The sequence below is a fragment of the Monodelphis domestica genome, chromosome 2 (genome assembly GCF_027887165.1).
Source record: "Monodelphis domestica isolate mMonDom1 chromosome 2, mMonDom1.pri, whole genome shotgun sequence".
Classification (NCBI taxonomy): domain Eukaryota; kingdom Metazoa; phylum Chordata; class Mammalia; order Didelphimorphia; family Didelphidae; genus Monodelphis; species Monodelphis domestica.
This window is the reverse complement of record NC_077228.1, coordinates 422,337,422-422,350,808: the sequence shown is the minus strand read 5'-3', so window position 1 is coordinate 422,350,808 and position 13,387 is coordinate 422,337,422. Positions and strand designations below refer to the sequence as shown.

Sequence of the window (13,387 nt, the reverse complement as noted above, 5' to 3'; positions counted from 1 at the left end):
TCTATCAGATTTCCCTTAATGATACTAATGCATTTACACTTACAATTGTATCTACATGGAAATTCTCACAAACAATTGATTTTATGTGGACTAAATTTAAAAAATACCTAACACAAATTATTTAGATGTAGGAATTGATTGATGAAGAAAACTATATTTAGAATGAATAATAAAATACTTATTCAACACCTACTTTGTGCCAGGCACTGTCAAAAGCCCTAGAAAGAAAAGCAATTTAAGACAGTTCCTACCATTGATGAGCATACATTTTAACAGAAGAAGACAAGATAAAGATGAACCAGAGTTGGAAGATGGGACATTGTGTATGTACCACAGTATGATTTAGAAATGGCATGAAAGTGACATAGTAGCCTGGTATCAAGTAAGATAAGTGAAAGTACATCTACTAGAACAGAGTCCCAGGGGTGAAGTTCCCTGGGAAAGAACAAGTCCAGAGCAAGGCAGCATGGATTGAAAATGGTTCCTTAGAAAATCCAGGAGCTTCTGCAATGGCAGCCAAAAGCTTACCAAGATTCAGCTTTATTAAAGATGCTAGTTTGAGGAAGTGCCTTTTTGTATATGTTTTTAATAAATTCAAAGAATTTATTAACATACTCCATCCATTTCAAATTTTCCTACAGAGATTTACCAGACCCCTTTTCCCCTTTTTTAATTTTTCTTATTCCTCCTTGAAATCTTCAGCCATTGCATTTCTGTTAGCTAGTTCATAGGATTTAGAGCTGACAGTACCATTTTGGGCAAAAGCAAAAAAACAAAAAGAAAAGAGTTTAGTCCCTTGTTGGCAAGAATAATGATTTAAATAAAACATAAAACTGGAAAAAATTTCCTCTTCCCTCCCCTCCCCTGGTGGTAGGCCATAGAGATGAGCTCAACCCCACCTCATTTGCCATCTCCATCTCCCAAAGTCTTCTCAGAGGGCATCTTATGCATTATGGTTTGTGTTAGTTCAAAAATGGTTAGTTGTCTAAAATCCTATGCTCACTTTCTGGCCCTTCTGGCAAAAATGATTTCCCTCTTTAGATTTTTTTAACAGTACTTTGCTGGACATTCACTTTTACCACATTTTCCCTTAATTACCGTCATGTACATATCCACTCATCCCTAGGACCCCATTTTGTCATAAGCTCCCCAACAACAGGATTTGTGGGGAATCTGCCTTTCAATCCCCAATGATTAGCACATGGCACATAGCAAATGCTTAAAAAAGCATTTGTTGAATATTGTTAAATCGTTTTACCATGACATTGTGGCCTGATTGATTCTACATTTGACTTAATTTTATTAATAATTGAAATGCTTATGGAGATGAAAAAACAAGCTGAAGTTTTCACATGGTAGACTTATTTTTTTGACTAAAGGTAAAGCACAAGCTAGGTTCTTCCCAATGAATCACTCTACTGATCTTAAGCTTGGAACCACATCTATACTTAAAGGTTCTATAGAAGGAAGCCCATTCCACAGACCAAACAGTGAAGGGAAGACTGGAAACACCCTGTGAAAGGCCAGGTTGTGACAGAGGTCTGAACTCAAAGAAAAGAGACAAGCTGAATGCTGCTGAATCTTCTCACCTAGTCAGGGCAGGGGCCACAGGAGGTCTGGAATTTTGAGAAGCCAGAAGGTTCTGACTGAGAGGCAGTTAGCTCTCTCAGCCTTGAGACAGCCAAAAGAGAAGGTCTTATTAAGACTGGATCCTGAGGAAAGATTCAAATCTTTCTCTTAGTACCTGATCACCATCCCCCACTGATTTCCCAACTGAAAGTGACCCGCCTGAGAAGAAAGTGTTATGCCTCTGACAAGCCTACCTCACAGCTCCTGGTGCCCTGGATCTGAACTGTGCCGGTTGGGCCAAGACCAGGACTAGCCAAGCCTGATTGTCTCAGGGGGCTCAAGGCTGCCAAGGCCTGGGTTCCCCAACTTGAGGAGGGAGGAAAAAGGGGTAGCTAGAATAGGGTTACTGTTCCCCTTTTTCCTCACCAACATTTCACTGCAGCCATTTCCCTGTGTTCTCCCCAACTGAATTAGTTTAGAATAAAGGTTGTTGTCTTTTCCCAAATTGACTTGAGTGTGAGTGGGTCAGCTTGACAGGGAGAGAAAATCTCCATGAGAAGGAAAGCTCTTGACATTTGTAGTAGAGGAAGACAAGAGCCAGTTTGGGGAGCAGCCATAGCTGAGGAGGGAAGGCTGAAGGGGAAACTACTCAAGCTCTCGCTTCTATCTCTGGACCAACTTTAAACATCATCTGCCTCTCCTGGATTCTGCTTTTAGGGGGATATGTCCATTTCTCCTCTATCCCTTTTACCACCAACTAATTCCTCCATTACAAGGTGAAAACTGAGGCTTCCACTTGCATGTGGGCCAACACACCTTCAGCTCCACTTTCCTACATTTAAATTCAAATGCCAGATATCCAGACCATTTGGCTTTGAGTCTTTTTCCAGATTTTTTTCCAATTAGTAAAATAAGTTCAATTTACACAAGCTTTTCAGACCTGCAAGATATTTGCAAGCCAGTACTTTGCATTTGCTGTGTTGAATATTTGAATGCATATAGCCAAATTACCTCCACCAACACATTAAAAGCAAAGCATTCTTCTGTCTTAGAACTGATACTATAACAGAAGGTATGGGTTTAAAAAATGTCTAAGTTGTACAAAATTCTGTGCGAGGCATTAAAGATATGAAAATATAACACACAGCCCAGCTTCTGCCCTCAATGTGTTTGTATTCTACTCAGAGGATACAAGCTATTCTCAGGAAAGAGAAAACAAAGTTATACAAAGTAATTTCAATAGAAAGAAAGACTTCTACCAACTGGGGTGGATCAGGAAAGGGCTTCCATAGGAAGTGACAGTTAAACTGGGTTTGGAGGGAAGCTAGGGAGTCCAACAGATAGAGGTGAAAACAGAGTGCACTCTAGGCATGGGGTTAGCCCAGGTAAAGGTGAATAAGTGACAATGTCCAGGGAACAGCTTGCAGGACTGTTTGGCTGTAATGGAAAATATGTGAAGTGGAATACTATGAAAATAAGATTAAAAGGTAGGTGGAAGCTACCTTTAAAAATGCCTTTAACTGCCAGGTGAAGGATTTTGTATTTTATCAGTGAAGACTTTTTAAAAGAAGTTAATTTGGTTAAGTCTGTGTTTGTAGTTGAAGTCATGGGAATGAATGAGTGCTGGGGACAGCTGGGTAGCTCAGTGGATTGAGAATCAGGCCTAGAGATGGGAGGTCCTAGGTTCAAATCTGACCTCAGACGTTTCCCAGCTGTGTGATCCTGAGCAAGTCACTTGACCCCCATTGCCTAGCCCTTACCACTCTTTCTGCCTTGGAGCCAATACACAGTATTGACTCCAAGATGGAAGGTAAGGGTTTAAAAAAGGGGGGGGGGGGAATGAATGAGTGCTAAAAAAGACATTATAGCCCAAGAAGAAAAGACTAAGGACAGAACCTTGAGGAAAGTCTCACTTCTAGTTTCCAGGAAGACAAGGATTCAGTGAAAAAGATCAGCCAAGGGACACAGTAGAGTGCCTGGGCTAGAGTTAGGAAGACTTGAGTTCAAATCCAGCCCTAGATGCTTATTACAATGTGGTCTTGGGTAAGTCACTTAACCCTGTTTGTATCAATTTCCTCATCTTTAAAATGAGCTGGAGAAGGAAATGACAAACCACTCCAATATCTTTGCCATGAAAACCCCAGATGAGGTCATGAAGAGTTAGATATGACTAAAAAACAAAGGAAGAACAGCTACAAAAGGTTTAGGTTAGAATAACATAGATTAAACAGTCTTTGTTGATCAGGTTAAAAGTGATTGTTAATCAACCTCTTTGCCCATCTTACAAGTAGGCAAGAATAGGCAGTCATATAGATGCTAATATCTATATGATTGATAGGCTTACAAACCTTCCCAGCTCCCTAGGTCACCCCAACACTAGCCTACTACCAAGCCTAATATTCTACCCTTTAGTAATTCAATATTTAGATTGATGGATTTGTGGTCTTCAGGAACCCTCTGTTAAAATGGAAATACTTAAGAGAGTTAACACAATTAGTCACAAGCTTAAGCAGGGATTAGTTTATCACTAGCAGTCATTTAAGAAAGTAGAGAGCAAGAACTTGGGGGATTCATACAGAGGCAATTTTTAATAGAAGAAAATGAAGAGACAAGTCTACAGGTTGGGATACTGAGCAAGGAGGGCAGGCCCAAGAATGACAACCAAAGTAAGGGATTTTTGACAATCAAAGGGTCACAGGAAGACTTTGTCTAATTGGAAATATTCTATAGGGTCAGCTTTAATTCAGAAACTAATTTTAGAGCAGCTTTGTTTATTTTACTACTAAACAAAACAAAAAAAATGTGATGAGCTCATTAAAAAATTTAAATTTAAGAAGGGAACAGAAAAGGGTGTTTATGTTTATAAACATGCATAAATATATATGTGTGTATATATATACACACACAATATATTGTGTGTGTATATATCAGACATGGAAATTTTTCTTAATACTTCCCTAATAGTGGAATGGCCCTGACTTCCACTTTGTTTTGTACTTATATAACATAGTAATCATGAAATGTTGCCTACTATAGCTAACCATATTTATGCCTTATCTCCCTAGAATGTGTGGACCATATCTTGTCTAACCTATTTAACAGCAAAAATTAGAATACATTTCTGTGCAAAAAACAAGGCCTTAAGTTTTTTTGGCTGATGAATAAATCTCCTTCCCCTTTCTCAAAGGAAATAAAGTTAGTAAGTAGCAGAGCTAGGAGTTTTAACTTGTCTCATTTTATTCCCAACTTTAGTACCTTTTCTACTATGTAATGTTTCAAGATGGTGAATAATATGTAAGTATCCATCAAGAAATCTTTGATTCTAAGCTGTGATTATTTTAAGTCCATCAAAAAAAAAAAAAACCATGAAGTTCCTTTCCAATTATTTAGATCTAGTTTTAATTGTGTGAAAAGTGTTTTGTAGTTGTTTTCATATAATTCCCATTTGTCTTGGCAGATAGATTCCTAAATATTTTATATTGTCTAGAGTGATTTTAAATGGAGTTTCTCTTTCTGACTCCTGCTGCTGAGTTTTGTTGTAAATATACAGAAATGCTGATGATTTATGTGGGTTTATCTTGTACCCTGTATCTTTGCTAAAGTTGTTCATTATTTCCACTAGCCTTTTAGTTGATTTTCTGTGATTCTTTAAGTATGTCATCATATCATCTGCAAAGAATGATAGTTTAGTTTCCTCATTGCCTACTTTAAATCCTTCAATTTCTTTTTCTTCTCTAATTGCTACTGCTAGTATTTCTAGTGCAATGTAATAGAGGTGATAATGAGCATCCTTGCTTCACTCCTGATCTTACTGGGGAGACTTCTAACTTGTCCCCATCTGCAGCTGCTTTCTAAGAAAAGCTTTTATCATCCATTTCACCTAGGCAGATTGTATATATTCTTTTCATTTTTGAGCATTTGTTTTTGCTTTTAAATGAGACCACCTTCCTCATTCCCTTAAAGTTGCATTTAAGTGCACTTTTACTTCTATCACTTTCACTTCTATTAGTCAATTTCACTTCTATCAGTCAAAAATAGGGAATTTTACCCAGTGCAATGAATTTAGAGAGTGCTAACAAAAAAAGCACTTCCTCTCCTGCCTGTTCCAACCCTAAAGCAGCAGAAATTAGTGGTTTCATCCCAAGATTACTTCCTCCTACCTTCAGCATTCCTTCACCACTATATTTTCAAATGCTTGAAGGACACTTTCCAATCACTACATCCCCTTTCTTGGTACAGAAATTGCTAGTTAATGTTTTTCCTCTTCTCTGCTCTTTTTCTCTCTTTTTCCTTTTCTCTCTTCCTCTACAGAGGCATTCAGTTAGCATCTCATTATTATATGAAGTCTCAGAAAAGGTTCCTCTCTTTTTTTCCTAGAAAAGTTAAGGATGACCAGGATATAAAACTTTCTTCCCTCAGATAATCCAACTCGCATAATTCTTCCATGCCAAAAAACAGGTCTGAAACTAGAAACTCAATCTGAGTAATTATTCCTCTTCATACTTAGACAATTCAGTCTAATTCAATCAATGTACATTGATCATCCATCATACCCAAGAGGACAGAGTCCAAGCACTGGCTTGTTTGCCAGAATGTCTTGAAGGGGGCACAAAATAGGGTGAAGGGAAATATAAAATGCTGATTCAGCAGGCCTGCAAGCTATTTCATGTGCTTATGTATCATTCTCAACTCTCCAGCAGAGTAGACAAAAAGCCTTCCAACTGAGTTGAACAATAAATAATGACCACTAAACAGCTTTTCTGTTGATTTGTATTGGTGAAAGCATTTCACATTAAACATTTCCTTTGTGGAAGAAAATAAATACCTTTCCCATACCTTATTTACCTCCCAGAGTGAATATTCTACTCCCCACTTTGGGGAGATGCTAAACATAAGCCAAGCCTAAGCAGTTAGTGATTTCCCAGGGTTGCCAGTGTGGAGATGTTATAACCCAAAATGTGTGAGGAAAAGAGGCTAGCCCCTGTTATTAAAGGTCAGGCTTTTTCAGAGCTGAAACTAGTCACTGCATTTATAGATTCAGTGAGAAGGATCCAGTGGAGAGGGGAATTGCAAAGCACCCCAGCTTAAAGAGCTAATAGCATGCATTAATTATTAGATAAGTAAATATAAAATATATACAGCAAGTCATTTCACCTCTTAGCACTCTAGGCAACTCTTATACAAATTATAGAGGGAGCAAAAAAAAAAGGTGATTGCAGAGTTGGAGGAGAGACTAGCAACTTGAGGAATTATAATAGTTAATATTTATGTATCATTTTGTAAAGTTTCATATATGTATGTATATGTGTGTATGTGTTATATATATTATATATATAAATTCTCAGTTGTCCTCCACAATAACCTTGTGAGGTAGGTATTAGTTCCCCATTTTATACCTGATGAAACTAAGGATATGAGAGTTTAAATTACTTATCTAGAGTCACACAAGTAATTTGTCTTTGAGACAGGATCTGATTTTTTTGTTTCTAAGACTAGTGTTTATTCACCACATTACCTAGAATATGTACACTATGTTCATATGTATATATATTTAAACCCTCATTTAGGAGGTGATGCATGAACTAAACTCTGAAGGATGCTAGTGATTCTAAGAGGTAGAGATGAGGACGAAATATATTCTAGTTATGGGAGACAAGACAGTTTGTACACAGAAAAAGGAGAAGAAATGTCACCTATATCGGTTGATTTAACTGAACTATGGAGTGCTTGGAGGAGGAATGTATAATAAAGTTGTAGAAGTAGGCTATAGCCAGTTTGTGAGCAGACTAGTTGTTGCAGGAAAAGGGAATCAGGAAAGGCTTCCCATATAAAGTAATGTTTGAGCTGCACTTTGAAGAATTTGAGGAATTCTATGAGGTAAGATGAGGAGGAAGTGCATTCCATGCATGAGCTTCAGATGCTAAGCACAGGAGTTTGTATATGATCCCAAACACAATAGGGAGCCACTGGAGTTTTTTTGAACAGAAGAATGAAGCATGCGTGAGTTGCAGCTGACATACTTTGTGATGGATGTAAATAAATTGGAATCTTTCTAGAGGAGGAAGATCAAGGCAGTAAGAGGACAAAAAACAATGTCATATGAAAATGATGAGAAGAAAGTTGGGCTACTTGGCTTGGAAAAGAAAAAATGGAGGGGAGATATAATATAACCATTTCAAGTATTCAGAAAGTGTAATCCAAAGAGACCAATGAGTGGAAGTAATGGGGAGGCAGATCTTGGCTTAGTGTAAGGGTGACCTTTCTAACTATTAGAGCAGCCTAAAAAATGTTATAACAACTGGACAGTCACTTATTAGAGATGATTTGAAGAGACATATATAAGATAATGGTTAGACAGAGCGTGAGTCTTAACCTGGGATAGATTTCAACGGATCTGTGTTCTGGATAGAGAAAAATTATAAATAAAATCAATATAATTAATTTCCTTTTTAATCTTTGGTATGGTATTTTATATTTTTAAAGACATTCTGAGAAGGGATCTATAGGCTTTATCAAACTGCCAAAAGGGACAAAGACAAAAACATTTTTAAACTTCTGGACCAGATGATATAAGTTTATCCCTACCTTGAGATTCTATGGGTCTATTATTTTATAATTTTGTGTTCCTCTATCTGCCTAGTGCCCAACAAGCTCTTGAAAACTGTACATAACCAACTAGTAGCAAAATATGAGTCTAAATATATGATTACCACACAAAGAAATTAAAAGATGTATAATAAAAATCTAAGGAGTTACATCTATAGTAGGTTATATGTCAACCTATAAAAATAGACCTGGAAAGAAGAATATTACTCTATCCCACAAAAACTCAAGAAGACTGAGGATAACTAACTCAGAAGACAAAATCCACAAATGAATCAAGAACAAGTTTAGATGAAGAAATTGAGTTGCATAGTATTTGCCCAGAATAAACTAACCAAGATTAGTTACATAAAAATTAAGGTAAAGTTCTCTTTGTCTCCTTCCTCATATATTTCCACCCCCAATCACATGGAGTAAAATAATGTTTCAACATTTAGGAATATCTATATTCAGTTTTGTTCACAGAATAGACATGTGGCAGAATCAGTATTCTGAAAGTACTGCATATTTTTGGGGAAGGCAAGGGAAAGATTGAAAGTAAAGGGTGGAGATGTGCTTTGGAGAAAGTGTTTTTCTGAAGGTACCTGCAATATCTGGCCATTTGGTAGAAATGGGGAGGAGAAAGGGAAAAGAGAATAATGGAATATGTTTAGTATAGTTTTTAAATGACAAAAAAATTTTTTTTGATTCAAAATGGTAATAAATTTGGAAGGTTTTTTCCCCAATTATCAAGATAGGATGTTTACCACTGACAACTGCTAAAAGCACGTAATGATGGAAAATTCAGTTAACAGGACCCATATAACAAGACAACTAGCAAAACAACAGTATGTTGGCTGATATAATCAATTTATAAAATACCTACTATACCCCAGGGACTGTCCTATATAATGGGAATGAAAAACCAGAAAATTAAATAGTCCCTACTCTTGAGGAACTTCCATTCTATCAAGGGACTATCTGTCTGCCTGCCTATTTGTCTGTCTATATCTATCTATCTATCATCAATCAATCAATCTATCTATCTATCATTATATATAAAATAAACACAAGGTAGTTAAATATAGGGCCATTTGGAAGAGAACAGACTAGTTGGGGGAAAGGGAAATCAGGAAAGGCTTCCAATATAAAGTAACAAATCGAGCTGCACTTTCAAGATTGTGAGGGATTCAAGGAGGTAGAGATGAGGAGGAACTCCATTCCAGGCATGAGTGGCAGTTAGTGCAAAGACAGAAAGAGCAATGAAAGTTGGAATGTTATGTGTGAGGAACAGAAAGAAGGCCTGTTTAGCAGGATTGTAAAGGGCAGGAAGGAGGGTAATATATAATGAGACTAGAAAGATAGGTTGGACTCAAGTTATCAAAGGTTTTTCAAAGCCGAACAAGATTTTATTTTTTATCCCAGAGGCAATAAAGAACCTCCAGAGTTTACTGAGGAGGAGGGCAGTGGGAGGGTCAGATACGAGCTTAGATGGAGGATAGTTTGGAGTGGGGAGAGGCATAAAGCAGGTTAGAACAATTAGGACATCACTGACACAACACCTCGAGTGTTGTGTATTATAACAAGCAGGCATAATTTTACTAAGATTATCTACAAAGAGTCAAGATTCTGTTGTATTCATAAAGGAACCATAACTATGAGCCTGAGGATATTTTTTAAAGCTACTATAGCACATGCTGTGAAAGAACTAAAATAACAAACTAATGAATCTTGTTCATCAAAAAATACTCATCCTGCTATTTAAAATAACAACGCGGTGGAACATATGTCTCTAATTTTATCACTTTGTAGAATACGCTATTCCTATGCAGGAAAAATGAATAAGTGCCTGGTTCTGGCATAGGAATTGAGATGAAGGATAGTCTAGTTAATCTGAACTAACTAGAGGGGTTTCTCATCATCTGGCTTCCCATACATCAATGGGGAGAAATCTATCATAGTTTAATATCAATTTTAAGTTAGGAATTAGATGAATTAATTAACTCATTTATTTATTCATAAATTCAACCTTTTATTAATTTCCTATTATGTGTACACTTCTATGGTAGGCATTGAGGAAGATACAATGATAACTAATCTCTATTCCTGACTGTTTAGGAAGTCATCCCAGCATAGAGGTATATAAAAACCATTATGCCATTCATGTATTATTACTTTCTTCAAAATAGAATTGTAATTAGAAGTAACTATTATTCCCTAGCTTCCCTAAGGAATTGATTTAAAAATAGAAAATAATATGAATCTAGATAATTAAATATCTTTTAAAACCTTTACTCTTCAAATGAAATTCTTGACTTTCATAAAGATGAGGCTTATATTTAAAAAAAGTGTCTGTGATTTTACCACTGTTGTTTAAGATATTTCCACCCCAATCACCTTTCTACACATGTGAGCACTGATATAGACCATGCCATCTGCCAATTCTGTGGTAATTTCAGTGGTATCACCATAGTTCCTCCATTGACTACAGTTTCCTTCTTTCAGAAAGACTCTCTCTTTCCTTTTCCCACTTTTGATGATAAATGCTGGCCTTTGGTTTTCATCCAGAATTTTACCATTCAAAAGCAATGAAGACTTCAAGCTTGCTAAAATGTGAGGTACTGTGGGTATAAGAACTTTGATGCATAGCTCCTGCTCCTGAAATTGTCCCTTGGCTTAGGTACCAGTTATTATACAATGACAGTACTGTGGACAGACATGTAGAGGGACACTTGAGAAACCTAAAGATTAACATCATCTCAAGGGATATATTAGCACTATCCAAAAGCAAACAAAATGGTGAAATAAGGATGAGATGAATTTTCTTTTGGGTATGTGTGTGGTAGAGCTTATGATTATTTATTAGTTATCTTAGTTCACTCTGACAGAAAGTACCAACAGCCACTTTCCAAAGGAAATGAAAGCCTGAATTGTCACTTTCTATACAACTCATCCCAAGTCTACAGTGTATGTAACATATCTGTAGTCTTATTTTGAAATATGCTCAAAGCAAGTCTAGTTTTTCCAAAGTTCATTAACAAAAGCACATAATTAAATCGCACAGTGACTCATTTTAAGAAGCCAGCCTGAAATAACAACTCCTCCCAGAGCTGAGAAACAGCAAACCAAACTACACAAGTGCTTAAGAAGCACAGGAAGTAAAGAAGATCTTGACTTATTCCAGGAGGAAGAGTGAGTCTCTGGAGAGTCTGTACTTCTCTTACTCCTGGCACTTACTCCTGGCACCACAAACATCTCTCCTCCATTCCTCTAAAAGCCTAGTGAAGGAGCTTCAAGGCCACAGCAGTTTCCTGTTAACTTCCTGTCCCACTGTCACTCTCTGTCAAGACAGAGTAAGTAGTGGGAAAGATATTTAGCCTAGTAGAAAGCTAAAGAAATAATCAATGGAATGGAACTTTCCCATAAATTCTCAGAAAATTCAGTCTCCTTAATATTTTAAAGCAGTTTTCAAATAACTTAGTTAATGAAGTATTTCAGTGGCACATTATAAGAATAACTTGTTAATAATTTCTTTATCTAGATTGAGTCATTTTATGTGGCCTTTTAATAAAAATAAATGTAGGCCTCTCCACTCCATCACCTCAGACTCATACGCTGAAATTAATGCCTCTAGAAATCCCAAAGAGCTTCCTTCTGCATAAAATAAAGTTGGAATAATACTGTATTTTACTATTTAAGAGATCAGAGTGCGTCAAGTGCTGTTTCTCTTTTTGGTACAAGTCACCCCATGGACCAGCATCTTCCCTCCTCCTACCTACTGAAAGTGACTCCCAGTGGTCACCCCCCTCCACAAATCCACAAGTTCTGAGAGCTTTCGTTTTCTTTCCCCCTGGGGTACGTACTATCAGAGAGAAATCGCAATATGAAAAGGGGTAAAAACTAACCGGGAATTGAAATCGCTGCCTTTTCTCTGTCTTCTCAGGCGCCCCTCCAAGTTGGATGCAGAGGGCGAGTAGGAAACCTGTTGCCTAGAAAAGTGTGTTCTCCCGCTGCGCTCTCGGGATCTTGGCACTTCTGGGTGCGGCTCTACTTGCCAGGCCCTCTGCCAGACTAGAGACTGACTCCCCACGAGGTGCCACAGTTGGGCACCTTGACAGGGCCACCCTGTCCCTTCCCCCAACCCCGCAACTCTCCCGCGATACGCCTCCTCTGAGAGGACTAGGCGGAGCGCGCTTGCTAAGATGGGATGGCGACTTCCCTATAGCCCCATAGAGGTCAAGAAGTAGTCGATCCCCGAGTATTTTTTCCTCCTCGTCTCTTTCTTTTGTTTTCCGTCAGATCAGCAACTCAGCCCCAGGTGGGACGGGGGAAAAGGAGAAGGACCCCACACTGATCCTGTTCTCCCGGGGGGTCTCTCCAACTAGGCGAGAGGAAAGAGGATGGAGGACCAGACAGGTCGGAAGGAGGACGGAGTGTGACAAGGAGGAGTGTGGAGAGGAGCCAGCCCCGAGGGCGTTGGAGGGGCGTGTTTCTGTGGGTATCTAAGCGAGGGTTTCCTTCCAGCACGACCAGGCTCCCCTAGGGGTGGGGGAGTCATGGTGGACTTTCCGAGCCCTCGTGGAATCTCCGTGGTGCAGTGTGAGATTGACTGTCCAGCTCATTTCCCAGCAACTGAAGAAACCCACACAGATGTGAGTAGCAGTGGCGTGGGTGGTGACAGCGAAGGGCCAGCCCCTAGCAGGGTCCTGCAGAGGGCGCGGTGAGTTTGAAATTGGCTCGAGGATAAACTTAGCCCCAGTCTTCAGCCAGCTGTCCTGTCAAGGTACTGTAGAATTCCTGACTGCAGTCTAGCCTTTAAGAAGAGTGCTTTCTTGGCCTTGGCGTCCCCACATCTCCCAGACCGCGTAATTATCTGCTCTTTGTCCTCCTCCAGCCTCTACCGTGATGGTCTTTTCATCGAAAGTTATGTTCATTACATGTATGTTACTTTCATATCACTGAGAGCTGGTAAATATTTAACTAGATGTCTAGGGGGGATATATTCGCAAGACACAATTTTAAGATGAATATGTATTATTAACATTTCCATCACTTTTTAAAATCTAGACAATCAGCATAACAGTAAGCCAAGACCTGATTTGCTGCAAATGCTCCTAATGAAAATTTAACAATTGGCTCTTGGAACCTGGAGGAGACTCTACAGCACCCCTGCTGGAGAGGCCCTTCCACTTCTGGGTCTAGAAACCTTTGACCTCATCCAACATCTTTTATTTTA

At 38.4% G+C, this 13,387-nt stretch overlaps 1 protein-coding gene across 1 annotated transcript in view; it reads right to left on the bottom strand.

Moving 5' to 3' along the window:
- Nucleotides 1–12,820, bottom strand: part of STX11 (syntaxin 11) — a 41,897-nt gene extending 29,077 nt beyond the window's left edge. The window contains exon 1 of the mRNA XM_007484678.3: nt 12,057–12,820. The gene's annotated coding sequence lies outside the window, so the exon portion shown is untranslated. The remainder of the gene's footprint in view (nt 1–12,056) is intronic.
- Between the last annotated feature and the right edge of the window lie 567 nt (nt 12,821–13,387).